General features: G+C 38.1%; 1 pseudogene; it reads right to left on the bottom strand.

Moving 5' to 3' along the window:
- LOC108178708 (tyrosine-protein kinase Fer-like) overlaps nt 1–13,552 on the bottom strand; it is a 42,457-nt pseudogene extending 28,905 nt beyond the window's left edge.
- Between the last annotated feature and the right edge of the window lie 653 nt (nt 13,553–14,205).

The raw sequence follows: 14,205 nt of genomic DNA, 5'->3' as shown, positions 1-14,205 counted from the left end.
ATTGTGAACTATTATGAACAACAATTTCGTTCAACACTGCTTAAAAAAAGGTAGATTTGGCCAGTGCCATGGCTCACTAGCCTAATCCTCCGTCTGCTGTGCCGGCACCCCGGGTTCTAATCCCAATTGGGGCACCGGGTTCTAGTCCTGGTTGCTCCTCTTCCAGTCCAGCTCTCTGCTGTGGCCCGGGAGGGTAGTGGAGGATGGCCCAGGTCCTTGGGCCCTGCACCCGCGTGGGAACCCAGGAGGAGGCACCTGGCTCCTGGCTTCGGATACGCGCAGCGCGCCGGCCACAGAGGCCATTTGGGGGGTGAACCAATGGAAGGAAGACCTTTCTCTCTGTCTCTCTCTCTTTCTAACTGCCTGTCAAAAAAAAAAAAAAAAGTAGATTTCCCCAAATCATTATCCCAATAGTGTTTATATATATATATATTTGACATTAAAGGGTTAAATTAAACTAGACATTACAAAACAATATAAACTCACCATTACAAAAGATTAAATTAAACTGTTCTGAGATCCTCATTAGTCTAAGACTAAAGATTATTATTGTGCTTATAAATCCCTTTCAACACAACAGACTGCGTGGATATATTAAGTCACAAGACTATACAAAGTACCAGAAGTCTATGTCTGCTATGGAATATCTGAAAATCAAATAAAAATGCATTGACTCAATGTGTGGAAGAACAGATAGGAAAGGATAGTCACTTATTTAGTGGAGAAGTAAGCCTTTGACTATTAAGTAAATTAAAAACATCACAAAAATTATAAAGGAAGGGCGAGGGAGAAAGGGAAGAAGGAAAAGAAGCATCGTATTCTTAGAATTATGTCTATGAACTACATGGAATCTGTTCTCATTAATAAAAAATAAAAAGGTAGCTGTGCTTATTAAAATTTTAAGTGAAAAAGGTTTTCCCTTCAGAGGTAACAAAAACAGAAATTTATAGAAATCATTAAACAAATTGCTGAATTTGACCAATTATCACTTAAGCACTTGGAACAATTTCAAAATCAATTAAAATATGACTTCTAATATTTTTAAATTTTAATTTCTAATTAGTTTTCAGCAGAGTCAATGGAATTTGTAGATACAGCTCTAAGAATATAATGATATTCCCTTCTCTCTTCCCTCCCTTTCCCTCCTACCCACCTTCCTTCTCACTTTTTTTTTTTAGTTTTTGAGATAGCATATTTTAAATTTATATTACAGTAAAAAGGTTTAATACTTCACCAAATAAGAAGTTTACCAAGAAAAAAGCAAAAAGACCCCAGTTTAGTGGGCGTATAGACAGCGGCTATAAACAGTAATTGAATAGAAAACTGTCCATTTCACCCATATATAGTAAATTTTAAAGTAATCACAGATCGTTGAAAATATAGTAGTGTAAGATTCCTAACCATTTGGTTTGACAAAGTTATAGAACAAAATTTTACAAAACTGTATTTATCCATAGCAATTTATAAAATTTAGTGGACTCAATGAGAAAATTAAGCTAATAAGTCCCAAAATACTGCCCAATTATTCTGTATTCTACATTGGATGTAATAATTCAATGTGGATCAGAGTTATTGTATACTGTTGTTACTTTAATAGTTTCAGCAACTGGAAACTATCTACCAGTGACTATTCAACATGCTGAAACAAGGCTTTGGATGATTGTAAACTGCCATTGACTAACTTTTGCAGTCGGGACAGTGCAGCTGTTAGGAAATGTTAGGTAGGACAAAGGGCTGCAAATACTCTTTCTAAAAATTAAAGAGGTATTGATAATGTGAAGCTCCTTCCCTTAGTAATTAATGAAATAGCTGCCTGAATAATACTTGGAGTTATTACTACTTTGGTATATTGTCAAAATTATGCTCCCTTGTCTTCTTTTCTGGCATGTAGTAGTTATTAAATATACATGCCATTTTGGATTTTTCTTGTAAGAGTTTAGGTGTAATGCCATACACCGTCTATTATAAGATTTTCCAGCCTTGCAACATGAGTATAATGACATTTTAAGAACTCTAAAATATATTATAAAGACTTGGAAGGAAATCCAAGTACAAACAAAATACAAAAATCTATTCAAAAGAGTGATAAAGTACTTATGACCATTTAGCTGCTATTTCGAAAATATTTTGGCCTATCTCAATAAAACAAGTGAGGCATTTCTGAAACCTGATAGAGATGTAGTTTTAGGGTATTCCGTTAGTTTCCTACTGCTGCTGTAACAAGTGGCCATGAAATTAATAGCTTAAAACAACGCAAGCATTACAAGATTGTAAGGTTCTGGAGACCCCAAGACTGAAATCAGTTTCATTGGGCCAAATTCAAGGTGATGGCAGGCTTCTGGATGCTAGAGGGGAGAATTCGTTCTTTGCCTATTCCAGCTTCTAGGGACTGCCCCTTTCCTTAGCTCCTGCCTCCTTTGTCCATCTCCAAAGACAGCATAATTGCATTCAAATCTCTCTGTGTCTACCATGCCAGCTTCTGTTGTCACATCTCTTTCCTCTAACTCTGACCCTTCTACCTCCCTCTTAGAAGGATTCTTAGGAGAATGTAATTGCATTGGGCTCACCCAGATAAAAAAAGACAGGCTCGTCATCTTAAGATCCTTAATTTATCACATCTGTAAAATCCCCTTTGCTATGAATGAATATATTTACAGGGTTCTGAGATTAGGAAGTAGAGTTCTTGTGGGGGGTGTTACTTATCTACCACAATCTGCCCTCTGGCCTCCAAAAATTCACCTCCATCCCACATGCAAAATGCAATCGCCTTATACCAAGGTGCCCCAATATCTTATCCCATTAAAATGTCAAGTCCAAAATCTCATCTAAGTCTCATCAGTTTAAAAGTAGCAACAAGTATCATATAAATCATCTACGTTAGGCACGAGTTAGGCTCCAGGTACAATTCATTACAGCACAATTTTTTGTTCTCCTTTTTTGGATCCGTGGAAATAGAAACCAGGTTATCTGTTCTGAAAATACAAGGTTGGAATAGAAATAGGCCACCAGTCAGACATTCCTGTTCAAAAAAGGAGTCATCAGATCTACACAATTTCTTTTTTTAAAAAATATTTATTTATTTATTTGAAAGTCAGAATTACACAGAGAGAGGAGAGGCAGAGAGAGAGAGAGAGAGAGGGCTTACATCCGATGGTTCACTCCCCAATTGCCTGCAATGGTTGGAGCTGCGCCAATCTAAAGCCAGGAGCCAGGAGCTTCTTCTGGTCTCCCATGCGGGTGCAGGGGCCCAAGCACTTGGGCCACTTTCTACTGCTTTCCCAGGCCATAGCAGAGAGCTGGATCGGAGGTGGAGTAGTCAGGACAGGAACCGGCCCCCATATGGGATGCCGGCGCTTCAGGCCAGGGCTTTAACCTGCTGGGCCACAACTCCGGCCCCCGTCCTTCCATTTTCATGATTAGTAGCAGGTGTTTGGAACAGAGAAGTTGCATTAGAATGTTTCTTGCTTGTAGAATTTTGGGAGCCTGTGTAGTGGTGTCAGGAAGTTAGTGAAAGAAAATTTTACCTTGTTTGTCAGAATTTTGTGATGCTAGAGGTAATTGTGAGCTTAAAAATGCATTTCTATTCTCACTTTACATAAGTTTTCACCTCTTATCTAATTTTATATTCATAATTTTGTATTTAAAATTTTTTTTCTCAAAGAGGGCCCTTTGAATTGTTGATCTTCAGTCCCCATAAAGCCGTGTATCCACTCATGAACTACATCCAGGAGATTTTAGTGTTTCTGATTGCATACAGCTGTCACTAAAAAATGAAGAGGCAGTGTTTGTGTATATATATTTACGAGATGTATGCATTCACTATTATACTGATATATTATGTATGTGATAATAAACTGACACGAAGTGTAAATTCAAGAGACTAAGATGAAACAAACAATGTATAAGATCAGGGGCTGGAGACATGGTACAGCAGGTTAAGCTGTTGCCTGCAACACTGGAATCCCATATCGGCACCAGTTTGGGACCTGGATGCTCCCTGATAATGCACCTGGGAAAGCAGTAGGAGATGGTACAAGTGCTTGGGCCCTGCCACCCACAGGGGAGACTGGGATGGAGTTCCAGGATCCTGGTTTCAGCCTGGCCCAGCCCCAGTTGCTATGGTCATTTGGGGAGTGAACTAGCCAATGGATGGAAGTTTCTCTTTCTGTCTCTGTCTCTAATTGTGCTTTTCAAATAAATAAATATTTAAAAATACATAAGATCATAAATTATTGTCTCAAGAAAATAATAGGCTTGGGGAGTTGTTTAGCATTAGTAATATGGTGTCGCTCCCCCTCTTCGTGGAGGAGCAACACAGGACCCTGCGCTGTTCTTTCGTCTGCTCGGCCCTCCCCGGGTTTGCTGCTGGTTCTTCCCGGGTTGGCTACTATCCCTTCCACCTCCGTGGAAGGGCAGTTCCCCCTGGCCACATTCCCCACTTCCGCAGGGGAGCGGCACACCGCCGGCCGGCTTTCTCGGGGGCTGCACAGGTGTTCCTTCAGCTAGATGTTCCCCTTAGATGTTCCTGGTGCATGCCGTCTCTCTCCTCCTTTATAGTCCTCCTCCGCCAATCCTAACTCGGCTGCCCACACGCCAAGTACGCTGCTCTCCTCCAATCAGGAGCAAGTCCTACAGTTTATTAGCTGAACTGGAGGCAGCTGTGTAGAAGCTGTTTTCTTCTCTCCCAGCGCCATATTGTGGGGGAGCAGATGCATAGAATAAGTCTTAATTCCAGTAACCTAGTCCAGTCCGGATTGCTCCCCACAATATGGGACATAGATCCACAAATATTTCTTAAATTCTTCTGGATTACTTCCATTTTGGAGGCTTACATCATCTGGTCTGAGTAGATTGTTCATTGGCATTGACAAAGTGCTTGTCCTATTAGAAGGAGGAATGTCAGCTCTGCCATTTTCTTGTTATTAGTTTGTGCTTACATCATTATTAGAATTATTTTCAACTGCCAGTTATTTGCAATTTGTAGAATTGTTTTCAGTTACTTTATTTGCAAGAATCTATTCAAGCCACTTATCTATGTTTAAAGGGTGGTTTATTTAAAACTGGCTAATGTGATTAGAAGTCCTCTTCATGAGTCACAGGGAAAGAAAAATGTATTGCACACTTCTGAAAGAAAATGCAGAGGTGAGCGTGCCACTGGGCATGCTGTGCCCTGCAGAACTCTTGCTGTTTTCTCTGGAACCTTGGGATTGTGACATATGAACTGGGAGAAAGCAGCAGTGTCAAATATAAAGGGAAGAGAATTTAATCAGTAAGATCCATGGCTCTACCCTCTGCTATTCAGCTAAGTAAATAGTTTTCAACGTTTGTTTGAGGTCTTTTAGTTTTATTAAAGAAATAAGGTATTATGGGTACAGGTGAAGTCCCTTTGTAGTTATTCCTAATCATTCTCTTCATTTACAGAGGAAGCACAGCCTCAAATTTGTGGGCATTCATCTCATTTTTAATATAAGTATGTATGTATATATGTGTGTGTGTGCACGTGTAATTTTACTACATATGTATATGAGTAGATATAGACAAAATCTAGTATTGTTACAAAGCTTTTGACTTTAGACAACTGTTTAAAAATGTCTACAAATCTATGCTCCTGTACATAGAATGTTGTAACATGTCTTTATGACCCTTCCTTAATTTTTTAGCTTTTTATTCCAGAATAACTTTAAATTATCACAACAAAAATTGTGAAATAGTTCCAAGAGTTATCTTATACTCACACCAAGCTTCCCTTGTTATTAATATCTCATGTTAGTATATGTTTGTCACAATTAATGAACCACCCCTTGGCTGGCGCCGCGGCTCAATAGGCTAATCCTCCACCTAGCGGCGCTGGCATACCGGGTTCTAGTCCCGGTCGGGGCGCCGGATTCTGTCTCGGTTGCCCCTCTTCCAGGCCAGCTCTCTGCTGTGGCCCGGAAAGGCAGTGGAGGATGGCCCAAGTGCTTGAGCCCTGCACCCCATGGGAGACCAGGAGAAGCACCTGGCTCCTGCCTTCGGATCAGCGCGGTGCGCCGGCCACAGCGCGCCAGCCGTGGCGGCCATTGGAGGGTGAACCAATGGCAAAGGAAGACCTTTCTCTCTGTCTCTCTCTCTCACTATCCACTCTGCCTGTCAAAAAAAAAAAAATAATGAACCACCCCAAGTTTCATCTATTTTTTAATCCAAACTACCTCCATCCCTCCAAGATTCTAGTAATTAACATTCTGTGTTCAGATTAAGTTTTTTTAGCACTCACATATGAGGGAGAACATGTTGTGTTTGCCTCTCTGTGTCTGACTTACTTCATTTAACGTGGTGTCCTCCAGTTCCATCCATTTTGCTGCAAAGTTTTCTTCATTTTTGTGGCTGAATTATATTCCACTGTGTATACACACTACATTTTCTTTATCCATTCATCTGATCACAGATGCCTGGGTTGAGCCCATGTTTTGGCTGTTGTGAACAGTGCTGCTAGAAACATGGTGGTGCAAGTATCTCTTTGATTCTTTGTGTTCAAGTGCTTTGGATTGTTGGATCATATGGTAGTTCTATTTCCAGGTTTTTTTTCTTAAAAAGATTTATGTATTTTATTTGAAAGGCAGAATTACAGAGAGAGAGAAAGAGAGAGAGATATCTTCCATCCACTGGTTCACTCCCCAAATGGCAGCAACAGCCTGGGCTGGGCCACACTGAAGATAGGAGCCTGGAACTCCATCCATGCCTTTTATGTGGGTGGCAGGGGCCCAAGCACGTGGGCCATGTTCTGCTGCTTTCCTAGGCTTACTAGCAGGGAGCTGTATTGGAAGTAGAGCAGCTGGAACCAGAATCAGAGCTCACATGGAATGCCAGTGTCCCAGGTAGCAGTTTAACCTGCAATGCTATAATGCTGGCCCCATGTATTTCCAGTTTATAAAAATATCTCCATGCTGTTTCCTACAGTGGCTGTGCTAATTTACTTTCCCACCAGCTGTTGTGTAAGAGTTCCTCTTCCTCCCCACCAATGCTAGCACTTGTTACTTAGAGTTTTTTTTATAATAGCCATTTTAACAGGGCTAAGGTGGTATGTCCTTGTGCTTTTGATTTGCATTTCCTTGATGGCTTATTTCCTTGAGAGCATTTTTTCATGTATTTGTTGGACATATGTATTTCGAACTGTCAAATCAGGACCTTGGCCCAATTTTTAAATGCATGTTTTGGGTTTTTTATTGAATTTTTTTCAGTTCCTGATATTCTGAATGTTAACCCTTTCTTGAATAAGTAGCTTGTAAATTTTTTTTCATTCTGTTGGATGTCTTTTCACTCAATTGTTTATTCCCTTTGCTGTGCAGAACTTCTGAGTTTGATATAATCTTATTTGTCTAATTTTGTTTTTGTTACCTGTGTTTTGGGAGTCTTATCAAAGAAATCATTGCCAACACCAATGTCTTGAAATGTTTCCCCAATGTTTTCTTCTAGTAGTTTCATGGTTTCGAGTCTTACATTTAGGTCTTTGCTCCATCTTGAGTTGGTTTTTATATTTTGTGAAAGGTAGGAATCTAAAGTTTTTATATATTGTATGTCCAGTTTTGCCAAAAACCATTTATTGATCATCTTTTTTCTAATATATGTTCTTGGAAACTTTGTCAAAAATCAGTTGGTGGTATGTATGTGAATTCAATTCTGAGCCCCCTATTCTGTTCCCTGGATTTATGCATTGTATCTTATGCTACTATTATGATGTTTTAATGACTATAGCTTTGTAGCATGCTATGAGATATAGTATTGTGATGCCTCCAGCTTTATCATTTTGCTCATGATAACAATGGCTATTCTGTGTCTTTTGTGAATTCATGTGAATGCTAGCATTGTTTTTCTAATTCTATAAAGAAAGCCCTGGGTATTTTAATAGGAATTTCATTGAATATATATATATATATATATAGTATTAGGTAGTATGGACAATTTAAGATATTAATATCTTCCAATTCTTGAACAAATAATATGTTTTCATTTTCCATATACTTGATTTCTTTCATAGTGTTTTATAATTTTGTTTTGTTTGTAGAGTTCTTTCACTTCTCTGGCTAAATTTATTCTTGAATATTTAATTTTGGGGCAGCTATTGTAAATGGAATTTCTTTCTTGATATCTCTTTCAGCAAGGTCATTTGTGGTATATAAAAAGGTTGCATTTTGTTTGTTGATTTTTTTATCCTGCAACTTCACTGAATTGGTTTATTCCAACAGCTTTCTGGTGTAATGTTTAGGATATTTCCATGCACAGAAATTCTCCAACATTTTGATTTTACTCATAAAATTTATCAGGAGTTCCAGGGTGGGCATTTGGTTTAGCAGTTAAGGTGCTTATGCCCCAGAAACTCTGCAATATGAGGCGTAGGCATTCCAAGAAGCAAATAACCTCTGTGCCAACTTCTGCCCCAAAGAAGGAAGTATTTTATTAGATTTTTCAGATAATTGTGAGTATTGTTTGATAGTTTACTGAAGTTGGACAGGTTGAAGTTTCATAGAGGTTAGCTTGAATATGGAAACTGAAGTCATATCCATGAACTTTTTGTGTTCTTGTACATGGAAGATCCATTAGTCTGTCCTCACTTGCAATGGATTTTTTACCCATGCATGATTTTGAAATATCATGTGTTATTTATCTGAAGATGATTGTGTCACTGAATTATGCAGATATTCCAAATATTGACATGTTTCATGATCTAATATAAGCAATCATACCTGCAACCATCATATATTGATCTAATCAGGAAAGCATTTATGTTTTGGACAGCTGTTATGCTCATGATCGAAGATACATTTCAAAAATTCTGATTTCCACCTGATAACTTGCATTTTATAATAGGCAAAAATGCTATCAATTGTTTTTCTTGAACTGACAGGCTCACTCTATTGCCAGAAACCCAAGTCTGAATAACTAAGGCTTGCCAGTAATTATTTTAACTAAAAAGGATGTTTCATGAAAAGAGTTGCTTTTAAATTGCACACTTAGGGGTTGGTGCTGTGGTACACTGGGTTAATCCTCTGCCTGTGGTGCTGGAATCCCATATGGGTGCCAGTTCTAATCATGGTTGCTCCTCTTCCAGTCCAGCTCTCTGCTATAGCCTGGGATAGCGGAGGAGGATGGCCCAAGTCCTTGGGCCCTGCACCAACATGGGAGACCAGGAAGAAGCGCAGCTCCAGCCATTGTGGCTATTTGGGGAGTGAACCAACGGAGGGAAGACCTCTCTATCTGTCTCTCTCACTGTCTGTAACTCTACCTGTCAAACACATAAATAAAAATCTTTTTAAAAAATTGCACACTTAAGTGTTTGAGGCAACTATTATTCTCCAGGAAGCATAGAATTGCTTTGAACATAATTCCCATTTTGTCATACAAAATATTTAAAAACCACATACTCAAAGGTCAATATTTATAGCACTCATGATTTTCACTGCTTCATCAAAGACATTTTCAAGTGGAACTGATGAGTTTTGGAAAGTTGTATATGGCGGTAACAAGTGCAGTGACTACTAGTACCATGTGGTGCAACTGCTGCAATTTTTGACATGGCACTGGTAATTTTACCCACTGTAAATTTCCTAGGACTGCTATTACAAATTAATATACATTTGGTGGCTTAAAAGAGCACACCTTTGTTTATTTTATAATTCTGGAGATCAGAAGTCTGAAGTCAGTTCCACTGGATGGAAATCAAAGCATAAGCAGGACTGCACTTCCTCCAGAGACTCTAGGCGGGAGAATTGTTTCCTTGCCTTTTCCAGCTCCTGGAGCTGTAGTCCTTACATTTTGTGGCTTGTGTTCCCTTCCTCCTCCTTCAAGGCAGCAGCATAGCATCGTACTATAGCCATTAGATTGCTTTCACCTGTTCAAACCTCTGCTTCTGTGTGACCGGCCTAAAGAAACACTGTGGATGCCCTCATGAACATTGGTTTGGGTGTCAAGAATATGCCATATACATGCTTTGAGGGTATGGAAAAGTTTATTACTTACACAATTGAGGCTTTCCTGGGGAAGATCAGGGTTGGCCTCCTAAACAGGTCTCAGAATGGTTTGAAAGCCACTGAAGGAGCCTACCCTGAATATGTTTTATCGTGATTGGGGGGTGAAGCCAGGATCAGAGTTCCCACACACAGGGAGAGGGCTTGGATGGTTTGAATGTCCCATCTGTGCCAAAGGAGGTAGCACCCAGGGTTTCTTACCATCTTTCACAGATGTGAGGCAGCAGGAGCAAAGGAAGGGCTCAGGCTCAAAAAGTGTCAGCAAACATCCAAAAGTGGAATCAGATTTCTTATAGCTGCTGTCTTATAAGGTTGCTGGTAATAATATTTAGGACCCACACAAATGATCCAGGATAATCTCTCCACCTAAACATCTGTAACTTGATCACATCAGCAAAGTTCCTTTTGCTATATATGGTAACATTCACAAGGTTCCAAGGAATTAGGACTGGATGCCTTTAGGGACCAATATTCAGCCTACCATAACACATCAAATACCAACAATGTGAAAAAGACAAATAACTTGTTAATATTAAGAAAAGAGGTATCATGTATCCCTTAAAGGGGCCTCATGGGTCCCCACATGTCCATGGGCCATACTCAGAACGGCAAGTCTAGGGTATGTAGGTGAAAATGGAATTATTGAGTTATAGGGATGTATATCTTCAGTTTTACTTGATATTGCCAAATTGTTGTTTCTAATGTTTGTAGCAATTCACATTCCCACCAGCAAGGCATCAGGTCTCCGACTTCCCCACATCTTCAGTGATACCTGGTATTATTAGATTTAAAAAATTTTGCCAATATCCTGGATGTGACACAAATCTTATTTTTGTTTTATATTACTTCAATTTAAGTGAGGCTGCCTGTATCTTTTTGCATATTTTTATTGGCCAGTCTGGTTTCTTCTTCTTTATGAATTACCTGACAAAGTCCACCTATTTTTCTATTGTCATTTTCTTAGCATTTTAATGAACTCCTTATATATCCTAGCTACTAATATATTAATGTCATAAATACTATGATATAAACATATATCATTATACAAATATTTCCCCCTTTCTGTGGTTTGTATTGTAACTTTCTAATGGTGGCCTTTGTCATATAAAAGCTTTAAATTTAAACATAGTCAAACTCATTAATTTTTCCTATTGGGTTTGTATTTTTATTATTCAGTCTAATAAATCATCTCCTATGCCATTTAGAGTCTCATGTGACTTGTTTTTCAAATCATAGCCATCCTTGTGGACTTGAAGCAGTTTCTCATGGTGGTCTTAAATTGCATTTCCCTAATAGATCAGAGTATTGAGCATTTTCCATGTCTTTGTTGACATTTGTGCTCATATCTGTTTCCAAAATGTTTTAGAAGTTCCCACCTCCACTGCTTTTAAGTATTTAAAATACCTCAAATTTATTTGATGTGTGTAATATAAAGCTTGGTTTTCTAATTTCCTCATTTTCAACCCCAAAAGATACTGGTTCTAATCCAAATTGTGGTGATCTATTTTTTAACTACTGAATTATAATCTCATCTCTGTCATATACTGACTGTTTATATAAATGATACTGTTTCTCAACCTTCTAATATGTTCCATTTGTGTATTACATTAGCAAAAGCACATTTTTAGAAAGCTTTTATTTAATAAATATAAATTTCATAGGTGCAACTTTTGGAATATAGCAGTTCTTCCTCCCATGCCCACCCTCCCACCCCCAAACTGCCCTACCTCCTACTCTCTTTCTCATCCCATTCTTCATTAAGTTTCATTTTAAATTATCTTTATATACAGAAGATCAACTCTATACTAAGTAAAGATTTGAACAGTTTGCATCCACACAGACACAAAAAGTATAAAGTACCATTTGAAAACAAGTTTTACCATTAATTCTCATAGTACAACTCATTAAAGACAGAGGTCCTACACGGGGAGCAAGTGCACAGTGACTCCTGTTGTTAACAGTTGACACTCTTATTTATGACATCAGTGATCACCCATTGAAAAGCACATTTTTGAGTAAAAAACTTTATTAACAATAATTGTACACATTTATGGCTTATGTTGTAATATTTAAATACATGTATACAATGAGAAATGATCCAAATGGGGAAATCAACATTTCCCCTTCTTTGACTTTACTTTATGATTGGACACTTGGAGAGGCTCTCTTCTGTCTGTTCTTACAACATATACTAGGTCATTGTGAACTACAGTTTCCCCACTGCAGTGTAGGAACTGATTCCATCTATCTAACTCTAATTTGAAACCTGTTATCCAAACTCTCTATATGTCCCCACCCCTCCCAACCTCTAGTTGCATCTTGCTTTTATACATTTGGCAAGCATTTCTTTTGGCTGGGAAATTTCATCCATTTATGTCAAGGTTAATATTGATAGATAAGAACTAACTCCTGTCATTTTGTTGATTGTTTACTGTTTGTTTTATATGTTCTTTGTATCTTCCTGCCCCTCATTATTTATCAATGTGTTTTGGGTAGCTTTCTGTCATGATAAGGTTAGCTTCTCTTTTGTATGTCTGCTCTGTTAGTGAATTTTGTACTTCTGTGTGTTCTGATGATGGTTGTTATGATTCTTTTGCTATGCCATGATGTTGGCCCCAATTTCTCCCTTATATCTAAAGGTTAGTTTTTTTCCATATAATATTCTTGGCTCAAAGGATTTTTTTTCCTTTCAAGACCTTGTGTGTGTGTCTGTGTGTGTATTTATATGTATGTGTGTGTGTGTGTATATATATATATATATATATATATATATACACACATATATCATCCTATTCTCTTCTGGCCTACAGGGTTTCTGCTGAGAAGTCTGCTGTTAGTCTAATAGGTTTTCCTTTATAATGTAACTTTATATTTTTTTCTCCACATCTTTATGTATCTCTCCTGTCCTTAGTTTTCGACAGTTTGACTACAATATGCTTTAGAGAGGGTCTTTTTTGGTTGACTCTAGTAGGAGTCCTTTGAGCCTTCTGTTTCTTGATGTCCATATGTCTTTCTAGACTTGGGAATTTTTAACTTTTACAATTTTAATTGGCAGACTTGGGAAGTTTTAAACTATTATGACATTAAACAGGTTCTCATGCCTTTTTCCTTAGGTGTATCCTATAATACAAATATTTGTTCACTTAGTGGTATGTCATATGTGTCATAGGCTTTCTTTATTCTTCTTACTTTTCACTTTATTTTTACTTGATTGTGTTATTTCAACAGTCTTGTCCTCAAGAGCAGAAATTCTTTGTTTGCCTTGGTCTATTCTGTTGTTGAAACTCTAACTGTATTTTTATTACATCAATTAAAGTTTTAAGTTACAAAATTTCTGATGTGTTGTTTTAAATTATTTATATTTCTTTTTTAAATTTCTCATTGATATCATGCATAGTTTTTCTCATTTTTAAAATTGTATATCTATATTATTTTGCATCTCATTGGATTTTCTTAGTATCATTACTTTGGATTTTTTCAGGCTTTTCATAGATCTTCTTCAAATCAGGATCTATTTTTGGAGAACTATTGTGTTCTTTTGGAGGTGTCATTCTTCCTTGCTTCTTTATGTTTCCTGTTTCCCTACGTTGACATCTGCACATCTGGTGTAACCATTCCTTGTTCTTTATGACATAGTTTTTTGGAAAATACTTTTTCAGGATGTCAGTTGGATGGTTTCTTTGCCTTTTGTTTTAGGTTAACCCTTAAGGTGTAAAGGCTGAGTGATTTATCTAGCTGTAATCAATGTTAGCAGTCTATGAGTACCATCATTGTCTATTTCTTGTTGTAGTCATATGATTTTGATATGGATATGGGTTCCCAAAAATGTGTATCTTTAGACCCCAGAGAGTTAGGTGTCGGTCACATTAGGGTTTATGTTGGAAGTATCCATGTTCCTGGTGCTGTAGGATCCAGGTGGCACTTTCCTCTTGTCCCATTAGGCTAGCCTAAATGATGCTGGGATTCGTGGCACCAAGAGCTATGGCCCTAGAACTCTGTGATGTGGATAAATTCTCCCCATGTCATGCTGTGTGAGCATTGGTGATGTTAAGCCTTATAACACTAAGAGCCCTAGTCCCAGCACTGGGGTATGTGAAGGGGACCTTGCCCCATTCTCACTAGATTATGCTGGGGGTTGTGCATTAGCAAGTGTGGGCCTGAAGTAGTGTAACACAGATTAGGGTCTTCCCCAGGGCATGCAGGT

Source organism: Oryctolagus cuniculus, chromosome X, assembly GCF_964237555.1.
Source record: "Oryctolagus cuniculus chromosome X, mOryCun1.1, whole genome shotgun sequence".
Taxonomy (NCBI): domain Eukaryota; kingdom Metazoa; phylum Chordata; class Mammalia; order Lagomorpha; family Leporidae; genus Oryctolagus; species Oryctolagus cuniculus.
Note: the sequence above shows the minus strand (reverse complement) of the source record. Positions and strands in the feature narration are given on the sequence as shown.